This window comes from Geotrypetes seraphini, chromosome 4 (assembly GCF_902459505.1).
Source record: "Geotrypetes seraphini chromosome 4, aGeoSer1.1, whole genome shotgun sequence".
NCBI classification, from domain to species: domain Eukaryota; kingdom Metazoa; phylum Chordata; class Amphibia; order Gymnophiona; family Dermophiidae; genus Geotrypetes; species Geotrypetes seraphini.
This window is the reverse complement of record NC_047087.1, coordinates 231016917-231030469: the sequence shown is the minus strand read 5'-3', so window position 1 is coordinate 231030469 and position 13553 is coordinate 231016917.

The window sequence follows — 13553 nt, the reverse complement described above, 5'->3', positions numbered from 1 at the left end:
CCCTGTATAAGACCCTGGTGAGACCTCATTTAGAATATTGTGTACAATTCTGGAGACTGTACCTTCAAAAAGATATAAACAGGATGGAGTTGGTCCAGAGGAAGACTACTAAAATGGTTGGTGGTCTTTGTCATAAGGTGTACAGGGACAGATCTCAATATGTATACTTTGGAGGAAAAGCCGGAGATGTTTAAATACCTACGTGGCATAAATGTACATGAGTTGAGTCTCTTTCCATTGAAAGGAAACTCTGGAATGAGGAGGCATAGGATGAAGATGAAAAGGGATAGATTCAGAAGTAACCTCAGAAAATACTTTTTTACAGAAAGGGTGGTGAGTATATGGACCAGCCTTTTGGTGGAGGTGGTGAAGACAAAAGGCATATCTGAATTCAGGAAAGCTTGGTTCTCTAAGGGAGAGGAGGGGATAGTAGATGGCAAGGTTAGGCAGATTAGATAGGCCATGTGGTCTTTATCTGCCTTCATGTTTCTATGTATATTCAATGCTGGGCCATGTCCGGGCTTCAGCAATGAATTTCTGGGTTTGCAGAGCCAGATAATGCATAGCGGTTGAGTGATATTCAGCACTTAAACGGCTATGGAGCACTGCATAAAGATAAGACTGACTTTTATGTGTTCCTATTTATGCAGTATATAGGCACTTACTGGCTAAGTGTTGATGTCTCCCCCAGAACACCCCCAAAATAGTTTTGACATAAGTGCTAACCAGACATTTTTATCGGCACTAACTGGTTAAGTGCCGCTGAAAATGACCAGTTAACCCTGAACAAGAAATTTATTCAGCTAGACACCATTTCCAGCCAGCTAAACCATTTTGAATATCGACCAATACATTTCTTATGCTATATCCATTTCCTATTTTCAGCTTCAGGTCCAGCTGACAAAGTTTATCACAAAGTAGTAACTTCCTTTGTTTATACCTCAGCCATAAGCAGTCACCATCCACAGACTACGGCTGTCTTTAGAGTAAACATCACGTCTCATCCCACCCCTTAACCCCACCCCCTCTTTGGAGTAAACATCACATCTCTCTCCCCCCCCCCCCATCCTTAAGTGTCACAATTAAGTGATGGCTGTTATTCCCTTCTCATGGTGGTTGGGAATAATGTCTCTGCGGCATTACCAGCTTTTACCAGTTCAGCAATTAGAAATCAAGTCTGGGAATCAATTCAGGGTCTCCCACATGACAGCTGCCCTTTCTGTGTACTATAGGAAGATGCATTGTTATCTTTTTATGGTACAGTATCTTTCTTGGCCATTTGCCCTATTCTTGCAATTGCAGTGTAAGTGCAAATGAATTTATCCATAAACAGGTAAAGGGAATGCCTTAGAAAAACCAAACACCTTGATTTATGCCAAAAAGGAAATGAGATCATTCTCTCACTCTAAACACACCCCTGCTCTGCAGACCAGTAATCAAGTGTCATTAGAGTATAGAAGAATATGTGTGAATCACATTGATATTACCCACTGACACTTCACACCTATGTTGAAATTCCAAGACCCCCCCCCTAAATTTGTTTTGGGCAGTCTAAAAACCCCAGGACAAAGAAACGTTGTCGATATTTGGGTATAGCTGTTTTAATCTCTGTAATGATTGTTCCATATAATCAACTTTCTTTTTTATGCCTGTCATTACAAGTTGAGAAGAAAGGAAATTATCAGGTATGCAAGCCTTAGCGGATAATATACAGAAACATAATTAGCCTTATTTAAAGGCAACAGTAGAGTCTACCAGCTGAAACCTTGTGGAGCTGAAGTGAGTTGAAGTATTGCAGAATATCCTTCAAGAACCATGATCAATCTTTGCTGCTGTGGTATATTTCATTATACTCTTTGAATGGCCTTTTGGTATCATAAAGAAAGGGAGTTCTCAACATGGGCTGCCATTAAGGCAGATTATTATACCACTAACTTGTGCATTTTTGCACATCTCATTTTATGCAGTGAGGCCTAGTTATTAATAACCCAGATTAACAGTAAAATAAGGCACAACAAAGGAGTCGTGAGGATGAGATGTCAATAATTCAGCCATGGGTGTAAAGTTCAAAGTTCACTTTATTGATAATAGCAGTGCGAAGACTCGAAGACTCAACACTGACAGTGTTTCAGCATCACTTGTGACTCTCAGCTTCACTTTGGATACCAGATATTTTCCTGCTCACTTCTAAATACTCTTGTCAAAGGCATAAATGCCGAAACACTGTCAGTGTCGAGTCTTTGAGTCCTTGCAGTGCTACTATCGATAAAGTGAACTTTGAACTTTACACCTGTAGCTGAATTATTGACATCTCATCCTCACGATTCCTTTGTTGTGCCTTATTTTACTGTTAACCTGGGTTACTCCTAACCAATTTGTCTAATAAGGTTCTGCATGTGATATGGAGGATGAAAAATTCAATTAGAAGTTCTTTATTTTTACCTTATTTAATTTGGTCTAACAGTTTCCTCCTTTTTTGCTGTCACAAAGGTTTGCATGTCTCAGTCACTCACAATGGTTATTATGTCAGATTCCTTACCATTGCATCTTCCTCTTTTTGTTTGAGTTGCAGACCCCAACATCAGCACATGATGTTCTCTTAGGTTTAGCCCAAACCAAACATTGTGCTCTTTTTCACTGTTATCAGCAAAAGTTATCAAGTCAATTTCCTTTTGCATCTCAGGACTAGATTGTGGCCCAAATTGTTAGATTCTGCAGGTGGTGTTGACTCAGAAAACACAACCAAAACCTCTTGCTGAAACGAAGCCTGGAAGAGGCCAACTCCTGTGATGTCACAAGATTTGGTGCAGCAATGAAGGAAAGGGTGAGATAGGGTTGAACCAGCACTGCTGTCATCTGTCTGAAGCCCCATAGTGGACAAAAAGGTGGGGGTAGTCATGCCTGACTTCCAGGTCAGCACATACTGTATATCCAGATATTCAGTGCCGGAAGCAATGCATGCCCTGGCATTGAATATTCGGAATTAGTTCAGCCCACAGTTGCAAGCAGCTTACAAGTCACTTACCCTCTCCAAGGTAGGGAGAACAAGAGGGCACTCTCTAAAATTGAAAGGGGATAGATTCTGTACGAACATAAGGAAGTTCTTCTTCACCCAGAGAGTGGAAGAAAACTGGAACGCTCTTCTAGAGCAGTGATTCCCAACCCTGTCCTGGAGGAACACAAGGCCAATCGGGTTTTCAGGCTAGCCCTAATGAATATGCATGAGATAGATTTGCATATGATGGAAGTGATAGGCATGCAAATTTGCTTCATGCATATTCATTAGGGCTAGCCTGAAAACCCAATTGGCCTGGTGTTCCTCCAGGACAGGGTTGGGAACCACTGTTCTAGAGTCTGTCATAGGGGAAAACACCCTCTAGGGATTCAAGCAAAGTTAGACAAGTTCCTGCTGAACCAGAACGTACACAGGTAGGGCTAGTCTCAATTAGGGTGCTGATCTTTGACCAGAGGGCTGCCACGTGTGCGGACTGCTGGGCACGATGGACCACTGGTCTGACCCAGCAGTGGCAATTCTTATGTTCTTACCAGCGCAGGCTGAATATTGGCCCCGTTGTTTATAAGATATGTGTGTATACAAGTAGGTAGAAATGGCCATAACTTCAGTTTAGTTATGATTTCTGCCACTTTGGTCCCAGTATTTTATAAAGATACATAGGTACCTATGTGATTTTATAAAATAGGCTTGAAGGAGAGATGCTGGACTGTTAAGGATGTAGGTAAGAGGAGATGCTAGAGATATGGAGAGGTTGCACAGAGATGGAAAGATGCTCGATTCTGGATAGGGCAGGAGGTGAATGGATGATGACTGTCTGAGTCAACCCCTCTTTCAAGTTTTGGTTCCCCATGGGATCTGACTGCACGACAGCTGAGAATCCTGGTGTATTCCTCCAGAAATATGGTAACAGCAACCACCAGGATATAAGACAGTATTAAAAATAGGCTCATAGGATGAGGAGAAGGCATTGGGATGGAATAAATTAAAGCAGAGGTTGGAAGGGGAAAATACTGTGGGAGGGACTGATCACCATAATTCTGCCTTTAATGTGGAGTTCTGCCATTGCCAAAGGTCATAGCAAACCTAAGCAAAATGCTCATTTACACTTGCACTATAATGAAGCTTGTTGTGCATAGTGAGTGCACAAAATTCCCTGAAGATTTGATGAATTAGCTATTTAGTATTTCCTTGAACAATCATCTATTTTTAATTAGATAATGATATCTCAGAGGTAAATGGATCACAATGCAGATAAGAGTCAGGAATAAAGAAGTTTAGGAAGCTCAACTGAATGCCTGCCTGGATGACATCCATGTTAACCTTCCCCTACATGTGCATTCCTTTGCAAGCACTAGGGTAAAAAATAAAAACTACTAATTTCTCTTTCTCAGGTCTTTTGTTGCTTTGTTGGGGGGTTTAAACACATCAAATGGACTCTAAAGGAATTTTCTATTTCTTCAAATAATACCTATTTATACCTTGAAAAAGGGTAGCCTGTGATCTGGTCATTCTGGTCCTCTTGGTCACTTAAGTTCAAAGTAAAGGCCCTTGGTTACATTCCTCAGGTCCTTATGTAAACCCCCCTTGAGGGTTGGGGGTAGGTACCATCCCACCAACCATACAAAAATCTCCTTATTGTTGAGGAGTCCTTTATTTATCTGGGGTCAGATCTACATCTCCCCCCTCAACTCACTCCCTGGGATTGAGTTTTCAAGTCTTTCTGGTCCCCAACTCAGGATAAGTAATCAGTACTTACATGTGTCTTCCCTATTCTATGAACTACTTTAAAACTATATTCCTGCAACATCAAGTACTATCATATTAAACGGGCATTTCTATTTTTCATTAAGTGTAACAACTTAAGGGGTGCATGATCAGTCACAAGAGTAAATTGTCTGCCCAAAAGATAGTACTGAAGTGTTCCAGTGGCCCTCACATTCTGAAAACCTGGTTGGCTAGATGTGCCTTCAGGAAAAGAGAAGCAAGACCTTATCTAAGTGTTTCCCAACCCTAGCCTGGAGGCACACATCCAGTTGGGTTTTCAGGACTACAGCAATGAATACGCATGAAATACATGTGCAGTCACCATGCCTCTAATGCTGTGCTTTTTTCCCAAGAGAACACCCAGCCAGTCCATCTTTCAGGATATCCACAATGAATATGCATGAGAGAGATCTGCACACCAGGGAATCAGTGAATGCAAATTCACTGTGCATATCCTGAAAACCCAACAGGCTGGATATGCTCAAAGGACTAAGCTATCTCAGATATATATTTATTGCAGTAACCCTGAAGTCCTGGCTGGTTAGGTGTGTCATCAAGATTGAGTTGGGAAACAGTGCATTATCTCATCAAGCACAGAAAGAAGTTGGCACACTACGAAATGCTAGAAACTACAAGCGGATCACAAGTCTAAAAGAAGAATTTTCAACAAAAATATACTTCATAGCAGAAAACAAACAGTGTTGCCATGTGTATTATAGGTTGGGAGCTTTGAGGCAAAGCCTAGAATTACTATACCAAAATTAGAAATCCAGAGAGAAATGTGTAGGCTGAAAGAGTCACAGTTTAATTTTTGTGGCCACAGTAGTTATATCCAGACATATTCAAGCAACATCTATCAAAAATGTTAAATCTCAGCATTATTAGGAATGAAAAGAAGGTAAGATAATGAGAGTAACCCAAACTAGCCACCTTCATATACTATGCATAAAAGCAGGAGTTCTCAAGCCAATCTTTGAGACACACCAGGCCAATCAGGTTTTCAGGATACCCACAATGAATATTTATTTATTGGGATTTAGTATAAAGAGCATAATAATTGCCATACTGGGACAGACTGAAGGTCCATCAAGTCCAATATCCTATTTCCATCAGTAGCCAATCCAAATCACAAGTACCTGGCAAGATTCCCAGGAGTAAAATAGATTTTATGCTGCTTATCCTAGGAATATGGATTTCCCCAAACCATCTCAATAATGGCTTATGGACTTTTCTTTTAGGAAATTAGCCATACCTTTTTTAAACCCTGCTAAGCTAATTTCACCACATTCTCTGGCAACAAATTCCAAAGTTTAATTACCCATTGAGTGAAGAAATATTTTCTCTGATTTGGTTTAAATCTAGTACTTAGTAGCTTCATCCCATACCCTCTAGTCCTAGTATTTTTGGAAAGAGTAAACAAGCGATTCACATCTACCCTTTCTACTCCACTCAGTATTTTATAGCCCTCTACCATATCACCTCTGAGCCATCTCTTCTCCAATCTGAAGAGCCCTAGCTGCTTCAGCTTTTCCTCATAGGGAAGTCATTCCATCCCTTTTATCATTTTTGTCACCGTTCTCTGTACCTTTTCTAATTCCGCTATATCTTTTTTAAGATACAGCAACCAAAATTGCACACAGTATTCAAGGTGTGACCATACCATAGAATGATACAAGGGCATTATAACAATTTCATCTTTGTTTTCCATTCCTTTCCTGATAATTCCTAACATTCTATTTGCTTTCTTAGCTGCCACCGCACACTGAGCTGAGGGTTTTAACATATCCTCAACGATAACACCTAGATTCTTTTCCTGGGCAGTGCCTCCTAACTTGGAACCCTTCATCATGTAGCTATAGTTTGGGTTCCTCTTTTCCACATGCATCACTTTGCACTTGCTCACATTAAACATCATCGGCCATTTTGATGCCCAGTATCTCAGTCTTGCAAGGTCCTCTTGCAATTTTTCACAATCCTCTTGCAACTTAACAACTTTGTGTCATCAGCAAATTTAATTATCTCACTAGTTATTCCCATCTGTAGATCATTGATAAATATGTTAAAAAGCAGCAGTCCCATCATAGACCCCTGGGGAATCCCACTATTTACCCTTATTGACCATTTAAACTTACTCTCTGTTTTCTATCTTCCAATCACTTCTTAATCCATAGGTCATTATCTCCTATCCCATGACTCTAATTTCCTCAGAAGTCTTTCATGATGTTCTTTGCAAAATGTCTTTTGAAAATCCAAATATACAAGATCAACCGACTCACCTTTATCCACGTGTTCATTCACCCCTTCAAAATAATTCAGTAGATCGTTGAGGCAAGATTTCCCTAGACTAAATCCATGCTGGCTTTCTCTCATTAATCCATGCTTATGTATATGTTCTGTCATTTTGTTCTTTATAATAGTCTCTGCCATTTTGCCCGGCATTGACATCAGACTCACCAGTTTATAATTTTCTGGATCACCTCTGGAACCTTTTAAAAAAATTGGCGTTACATTGGCCACCCTCCAGTCTTCTGCTACCATGCTGGATTTTAAAGATAATTGCAAATAGTGTAAAGCAAGTATAATTCAACATAAAATTTACAATTTTGTTAACAGCATAACAGTAGTAAAAAGACTAAATATAAACATAAACACAATGGATGAGGAAAACTCAAAATTTGCAAAATGAAACTTAATAATACTACCATGAAACAGTTTCAGAAGATATACTTATTTCACAGCTCTGAATTTCAAATAGTAGAGATATAATACAACATCAGCATAATACTTATTAAACACCTAATAAGCACACATCTTCTTTAGGTGCCATCGACTCATGCCTGAGTCCTAGCGACTTGATTAATTATAGATCTAAAAAGAAATCGTTTTTGTGCTAGTCTGGTAAGATCCTCCAGCGTCATCTCCATGGTTGTTTTCAATGTGTCCAGCCATCTGATTGCAGGATGCACACATCAGAACATTCAAATAACATAGATATGACACAAATGTGTTTCTACAATACAGCTTAGCATATAGGTGAGGGGCCAAATGCAGAATATGGAATAGACTTGCATCCAATGGAGCAGCATAGGCAGATTGATCTCATATTCATTATGGAATCTTGAAACCCCAACTGGCTTGGTATGTCTTGAGGATTGGCTTAAGAACACCTGCTAGAGTGTGATAAGATTTTGCATTTACCAGGCTTTATTTGCAGAAATTGACATGTGATAAGTGCAAAGGCTCTACTGTAGTGGCGTAGTGAGGAAAGTTTATGCCCAGCATTGCCATCCCATGTGTGTCCCCCATGCTCCCCTTGGCATCACCCCAACGTGCGCCTTCCCCGATGCACCATTCTTTGTGGCTCTCATACCTTTTCAAATTTTCACCAGCCACAAGTAGCATCTCTTACTCACGCTCACACTGGCCTCATCCTTCTTTCTGATGTCACTTCCTGGTCCCCGCAAACAGGAAGTGACATCAGAGGGAAGGATGAGGCTGATGCAAGCAGCGAGTAAGAGATGCTGCGTGCGACTGGCAAAAGATATGAAGAGATATGGGGTGGGAGGTGAGGAATAAAAGAGGTGCTGGCATACCTGCCAAGGTGGTGCCCAGGGCAGTCTGCCCCCCCCCCTTACTACACCTGTGTTCTACCTAGCATGTGACCTGCCCTTGCAGCACTGTAATGTTCTTTACCACAAGGGTGCACAAAATACCACCCCTTGCAGAGGCAGTAAGTGTGCTCACCTTAATTGAACAAGTAATAGTATGGGGTTGGCATCATGATCTGGGAACTTCACTGCTCTGCTGGTTCCGAGCCTTCCTACCTGCCAGGTCCTGCCTTCTGTCCTGCCGGCTGAGCAGCAAGTTACAGATGCTAACAATGAGAAAACTCTCTGAGCAGGCTTCTTACAGCCCACCGGGGCCTTCCCTCTTCTGCATCGCTTATGTCACTGATGATGTGGTAAAAGAGAAATCCTGGTGGAGCAGGCCGCAAAAAATCTCATGGTGGGGGAGGTTGGTCGAGTGTGGAGGTGCAGCACATAGATATGGGAAGGAGGGATGGAACGCTGCTGCACATGAGGGGAGAGAGGAAGAATTGTTGGACAAGGGCTGGAGAAGAGGGAGATGCAACAAAAAGGAAGAAAGGGGTGAGAGGGAGAAATCCTGCATATGGTGGAGGGGAGGGAGACATGCATGGAGAAAAGAGAAGAAAAAATGTTGGTCATAGGGTGGCAGACAGTGAGAGATGGTGCATGGGGAGAGAGAAAGAAATGTTGCACATAATAATGGTGGGGAGAAAGGGATAGATGCTGCATGGAGGGGAATAGAGAGGTTTGATCCAGGGCACAAGGCAGAGAGAAAAAGAGATGGTAGACAGTAGGAAAAAACCAGAAATGTTAGATATGGCAGTAGAAGGGAAGGTACAGAGATGGAAGATAGATGGTGAGCATGGAGAAAAAAGAAAAACGTCAAATGGGCAGGAGACCCTGATGAATGATATAACAGAAGACAAGCAGAAACCGGAGCCTGGGACCAACATGATTTGAATAATAAAATGACCAGACAACAAAAGGTAGAAAAAATAATTTTATTTTCTATTTTTTGATTAGAAAATATGAGAACTGAAATGTTTATCCTACCAGTGCTGGTGTTAGACAGCAAGCGTGAGCTAGGACCTGAGAGAGAGGAAAAGTACTTTTTGTTTATTTGGTGGTTGGAGAGGTTGTAATCCTATGTAAATGTTATATTGTAACACTGTGAATGTTAAATTGTAACCTGTTCTGAGCTCTCTGGGGAGGACTGGCTATAAAAATAAATAAATAACATTACTAAAAATATTTTTTATATGGGTAGGGGTGTTAAAAATGATCTGCCCTGGGTGTCACATACCCTAGGTCCGCCACTGGTTTAGAACAGGATTGTGCTGTGCTCAGCGAGGTGAGCATAGCTTCCAGTATTCATCAGTCTCTCCAGATCATTTCCCTGTCATATGATATTTTATAATCTGCTTCTGTTGAAAATTGCAAAATTTCTTTGCTCTATTACTCCTAGCTCGAAGCTATTAAAAAAAAAAAAAAAAAAATTCAGGGAGAGGCAAGGAAATCAGCTAAATGGGTGTGATAATATACAAGCAAGAGAACAGTGCCAGTTCCTGACATGCTTTCTACTGTGCACTGATGGGAGCAGGGCCAGCTCAAGGGATTGTGATGCTCTGAGCCAGCTTTTACATTGGTGCCCCACCCCTCCCCCACAATCTGGTATCTCTCTCCTCTCACCCCACCCCCTGCTGTGATATGGAATTTCCCGCTCTCAAATCTCTTCTTGCTGAACCAGGTGATGATAAGGGGTGCCAAAATCCCAGTCCTACTATAACAAAACCTCCCCAACCCCAAGAAAGACAACCGACAAGGGGGAGAGACAAGAGAACTCTGACCGCAGCCTAAATTAACCTACAAATGATATGATGTGAAACAGGAAAACCCTCAGTAACACAGCCGCCCGCTTGGGGAAAGGCTGTCACCGGCTGACACTCAGAAAGAGTGTAAACTGTGAAACATCCCCGGGTTTTTCCTGTACAATTTATGAAAATCAATAAAGTGCACCCCCAAAAAGTGCTACGTGTGAAAAAAGATTACTAAATCAAAAAAACACACAATATGAAGTCGAGTAAACTCTTGTCTCTACTCCTTGTCAGGGGGGCCAAACAAGGAAGGAAAGTGTCCAAATCTGTCCAAATCTGAACCAAGCCAGTCAATAAATGGAAGTACTTAGCTTCTCTAAGCAATAGCACAGCCAGCCGATATGAGACATCATCCGTCCAACGGGACTCCGTTTCGGGGGTGTACACCCCCTTCTTCAGGAACAACTGGACTGTATTAAGACTGGTGATTCCTCCGACGTAGCTTGGAAAGTGAGGCAGAAGATGGCCCAGTCCAGCATCTGTCCCTCTAGAAGTTTGAAGTATTTATTTATTTGCTCAATTATTTAGCCCGTCCTCCCAAAGGAGCCCAGAACGGCTTACAAAGTACATCCATAATATAATCTAGACTACTGGACAGAGATGACATAATTTACAATATAGACATGACAGTAACACATATACACTTAGCAGCATCTGGTGAGATTAGGTGGCGTAGGTTAGTTGACTCTGAATTAGAGGTCTGCACAGGAACGGGGATCATGGGAATCCCGTGGGTCCCGCGGGGGTCCCGCAGGAATCTCACCCTAACCCATGGGACTCCCACAGGGACCCCACTCTGGCCCACGGGACTCCCACGGGGATGGAAGGCTTTGGAAGTAGGGTTCATCCATATAATATAATGGACACGTCAGCCTTAGTAAAAGAGGGGGGTTTATAAGTTAATTACCTGAACAGAAAACAAAAAAAGGGTTCCACCAAAGAGATTCCACAAGGAAAACAGCAGCGCAAATACAAAAGAAACTGTGGAATTGATAATCCTGTCAGAAGTAATTGCTGCTTTTTATGGGGGCCGGGCGGGAATGGAGGTAATTCCTTGCGGGGATGGGTGGGGATGGAGAGGATCATGACGGGGATGGGTTGGGACGGGTGGGATTTCTGTCCCCATGCAACTCTCTACTCTGAATGGCATTTCTGGGTGCTAAATTGGCTGCTAAGGTCTCTTTTGTGTGCAACTTGCTTAGTGCACACATGCAAGAGTGTGTACATGTGGACATAGCATGATCAGCACTCCTATTTATCTCTATCTCTCCTATTTAGATCTATGGTAATGCCATGATTGCAGCCGGACTGAATGATGACCGAAGACCAATGGTGAGCCGCCTGAATGAACTTCTGACAAAAGCCTTGGAAAAAGCACTGACTGTGGATCTGTTCTGTACCCCATCTCTGAGACTCGTCTCTTTGCTTCATAGACTGTGATTGTTTCCTTGTACATTTTAATCTGGAGTATCTGCCTTTCTTTACAGACTATAGCAGAGAAGGCAGAATTACATGTCCACGAAGATTAAATAGACTTTTTCAGCCCAGTTTCCTGGAGCCATAAGCCCATCTTCCCCTCTTGTTCTTAGTATTTTAAATTCTGCAGCATTATTGTACACTGATTGTAATAGCAAATCCATGTCTCAAGTGCTAATTGAAAATTGAGTTTTAAACTTAATATTCTGTTCACAGAGCCCCTTAAAGACAACATGGGCTTACTGCCATCTGGTAACATATATGACCCCTATGGAATGAACTTAACCATAAGAACCCCACTATTCAGCTTCTGGCATTAAACCTAGAAATCCAGTGCCAGGCCATATCCAGCCACCAGCCCTGATTTTTCAGGTTTGCAGAGCCAGCTAATGTATAGCCGGTTAAGAGTGATATTCAGCACTTCACTGGCTATGGGTTATCACTTAAATATAGGGACTGAGTTTTAGAGAATGACACGGGGACAAATTTGTCCCTGTCTCCGCAGGAACTCAATTTTCCCATCTTGTCCCCGCGAGTTTTGTTGCTGTCCCTGCCCCATTCCTGTAAGTTCTGCCTTAACCACACAAGCCTCGAACACTTATGGTTTTAAAGTGTTTGAGGCTTGTGCAGATGAGGACAGAGCTTGCAGGAATGGGGCAGGGACAGGAAAAGAACTTGCGGCGACGGGGAAAAATTTGTCCCAGTGTCATTCTCTAGTTTGAAGGTAGATTGGACTGGGATTTTGGTGCCTTTTATCACCAACGCCCTGGACCAGGGCCTCAGCTGGTCCATAGGTTGAGCAGGCCATGGATGGGAATAGACATTTCATCTGCAATGGGAAGGAGCCTAGTGGTTAGAACAGTAGGCTGTGAATCAGTGAAACCAGGGATCAAATCCCACTTCAGCTCCTTGTAATATTGTACAGGTCACTGAACTCCATTGCCTCAGATGCAAACTAGGAACAGGGAAATATTTAATGTGCCTGAATGTAACTCACCATGATCTAGGAAAGAAAAGATGTGAGATAAATCTAAGTAAAGGATCAATGTCAAAAGTAGCTTCTGGAAAATAAACTGAATTGTTATGTATTGGTTTTGTTAAGTTTGGAATCAATAGGAAAACACAGTGATAAGAACATAAGAACATAAGAAATGCCTCCGCTGGGTCAGACCTGAGGTCCATCGCGCCCAGCAGTCCGCTCACTCGGCGGCCCATCAGGTCCAGGACCTGTGCAGTAATCTTTTATCTATACCCCTCTATCCCCTTTTCCAGCAGGAAATTGTCCAATCCTTTCTTAAACCCCAGTACCGTTCGCTGCCCTATAACGTCCTCTGGAAGCGCATTCCAGGTGTCCACCACACGTTGGGTAAAGAAGAACTTCCTAGCATTTGTTTTGAATCTGTCCCCTTTCAACTTTTCCAAATGCCCTCTTGTTTTTTTATGTGATGGGTACCTTTTAAAAAAAACTGCCTTGCCAGCTTTCAAAGTCAGGGCTGGCTTAATCACTAGGTGAACTTGACATCTGCATAGGACACCAGCTGCTGGAATGGTGACAAAGAATAGCAGCAGTGATACTTCTGCTACTTTGAATTATTTCTAGGGTGTCTAGGAAATTGTCCAAACCTTTCTTAAAGCCAGCTACACTATCCGCTCTTACCACAACCTCTGGCAATGCGTTCCAGAGCTTAACTATTCTCTGAGTGAAAAAAAAAAAAAAAAATTCCTCCTATTGGTTTTAAAAGAATTTCCCTGTAACTTCATCTAGTGTCCCCTAGTGTTAGCTATAACTTGTCGCTTCTTTCTATAAGGCATCACTAAAATCCGGACTTTCCTTTC